The sequence below is a fragment of the Neomonachus schauinslandi genome, chromosome 2, assembly GCF_002201575.2.
Source record: "Neomonachus schauinslandi chromosome 2, ASM220157v2, whole genome shotgun sequence".
Lineage (NCBI taxonomy): Eukaryota > Metazoa > Chordata > Mammalia > Carnivora > Phocidae > Neomonachus > Neomonachus schauinslandi.
The window spans coordinates 105,479,908-105,483,038 of NC_058404.1; positions in this window are offsets into that span (position 1 = coordinate 105,479,908).

Here is a 3,131-nt window from a genome sequence, read left to right on the forward strand (position 1 = left end):
TTAACAAAAGGAAATGTAGCAAAGGACACAAATTTATTTGCCAGCATCTAAAAATCCGGGAGATTTCACATGGATAGCTCAGACTTACCGTCTTCCCTGTGTGGTGACAACGAGGTGGAGCAGAGTAGTGATGTCCACCTTACCCTGGGGGTGAGCTCTCCTGTCCCCCTACCTTTCTCTCTAGTCTCCATGGGCCCGTGATCAAGTCAGTGGCTGTTTATTAAAGTGCTCTGTGCTACTCTGCTTTTCTTAGGGCTTGAAAAAACCCATTAAACTGGGAAAACAGATGAGATAAATGAAAGTAAATATTCCCACGTTTAATATGCAACCGAAGAATGTCAAAAAAGATAATCACTCCACTATAAAACAGACTCATGGCTTGCTTCACCAGTTTATATTATATGCTTGATTCCTGTATGCGTTTTATATTGTTGACCTCTAGATTCTCCATTATTTATAATTATTTTTGGAAAACACCTACCTTATCCAATTTCACTATTAGCACCTCCAGACATAAAGACAAGAAGTGTAACATACACAAACTGATCATTTCAACATTCTAATCCTGGAAAGAGGGTTTGCTGGAAAAGAATTATCTAGATTAAATGAGGTAGTTTTCTCTGTGCACTACAGCTAGCAGTGTTTGTATCTGAGTAAAGGATAGAGGCCTTGCGAGCAGGAACACTGTGGCTCTTCCAGAAAGGGAGTCTTCCATGGCTGGGAAGTCCTAGATTTACAGCTTTGGAACTGACTGACTACATATACTTGAGACGAAAGCTAAACTATCACCAAATATCAAAGACAGGATAATGCTTTTTAAAAAATCCTACATGGACCCCAAGATCATAGGATCGTTCTAAGAAAGGCCCTTCTTATAAGCAAAAGTTTGTTTTTAACAGCTCACAAAAATATAAGACACTTTTAGATCAAAAACGACTATTTAGAATGAGTCCCATGGGGCCATAATTCTGTCAAGGGAATAAAGATTAAACAAATCAGAAAAAATCTGGAACTAAACTTCAAAGACCAAATCTTACGTAGTTAAATTCAGGATGAAAGCGGTACAGGTTTTAAAATAAGCTGCTGAAACTAATCTGAAAGTTGTGATTTAGCAATTACAATGAGTAGGGAGTATTCTGGAAGACATAAAAAGGAATCATTCCTAGGAACAGCCATGACACAGGATCTCAGCTATGGATGGCACACTAACATGCAGGCATCCTGCCATTAAAACTCCATCAACTTAAAATCAGACTATGGCATGACACTTGCTCAGCTTTAGGACAGAGACAGACATGTAGTTTAAGTTTCCAGATTTATGGGCTAAGGACTCACAGGTGGCTCGCTGACTGACCTGAGCATCAGAAGAGTCCATGTTGCTGCTGCGGTGCAGACCCAGTCCAACTTTGGACATGTGACCTGGCCGCCATAACCAGACTCTCCTCCACGCTTGATCCCTGCTTCCCAGTTTGACACCTCTCACACTGTGCTGTTTCCCGGTGACCGTTCTACCCTTGGACTGACATCTCCATAATCTGGTTCAGTAGTGTTTGGGTATGATATTCCCCGCCACAAAATCTGTTCTAGATGACATCATCAACTCCTCCACAAAAGAACTGTAGTACTTCAGGCTTCCTAATCGCCATCCTTTGAAGGGAACTAAGTAACAGGAGAACTGTTACCAGTGAAAATAAACATCAATATTTGGGCTGGAATACTTGGGATTGTAATTATGTACAATAGATATACTGATCTTAGAACTTTTAAACTGAAAAATGTAAGGTTATTTCACAATTATTAGCTTCTATCCCCAATAAGGAATCTGTTAAGTGAAACAACTATAAATTAACTTATTTGGGGTAATTCCTAGATAATTTTTTGAAAATGTAAGACAAGTAAATAAATATAAAGATGATCACAAGCCAGAAGAGGTCAGATTAGTGAGTTTTCACTGGAAACGTTTCCTCAATGAATAAAGATGCTGTCATAAAAATGATACCCCAACCTTTATTGAAAGTGAAGGGTAGCTGGGGCGCCTGGGTGGCTCAGTCGTTAAGCATCTGCCTTTGGCTCAGGTCATGATCCCGGGGTCCTGGGATCGAGCCCCATGTCTGGCTCCCTGCTTGGTGGGAAGCCTGCTTCTCCCTCTCCCACTCCCCCTGCTTGTGTTCCTGCTCTCGCTATGTCTCTGTCAAATAAATAAATAAAATCTTTAAAAAAAAAAAAGAAAGTGAAGGGTAGCAAAATTAGTGAGTCAATGCCATCCTGTGCTATAAAAATTCCACATTACATTGTCAAAGAGAGAATTCTAGGCCTTGCATTTTCCCCACCACCTCCTTCCTTATTTGCTGTATTATAAATATGGTGGGCATAGGGCGCCTGGGTGGCTCAGTTGGTTGAGCAACTGCCTTCGGCTCAGGTCATGATCCTGGAGTCCCGGGATCGAGTCCCGCGTCGGGCTCCCTGCTCAGCAGGGAGTCTGCTTCTCCCTCTGACCCTCCCCCCTCTCATGTGCTCTCTCTCAAATAAATAAATAAAATCTTTAAAAAAAAAAAATATGGTGGCCATATTTAACTTTCAACCTATGAAGAAGCCATTCGTAACTCTCTGTAAGATGACATTATGATATACATCTCACAGGTAAGTAGGCCAGGTAAGCACTAAGAATGTTGCCTTCCCTTGGCTAGGCCGAGGGTGTGGACCACACTAGACAGTCTCGTTTATAGGACGGGGTCACTTCTAACTGGTATTTCTAAAGACCCACACTGGGCAATTAGAACATCTATCTTCTTTATTCTCATGTCAACTTTGACAAATACAGTTCTATCTCTAGATACTTTATAATTACTGAAGTTGCAAATACAGGATCATTTCTGTAAAAATTCTAACCAGCTGTGATTCGTATCTACATTATCTACATCAAGAAGGCATTAGTCAAATGCTATTTGTACTACAAAGTACCAACAGGTTGAGCAACTTAAATTCATCAGGCTTTTAAGGATCTCAACCCTATTTCTACAATGCAGCCCTTATCTTCAAACTGAGTCTTTAGTGCGTACAATATAACCTTACTTTAGGTATAACAGAAGCCAATGAAAAGCTGAGAATGGCTACTAAAATGCATCACAGAC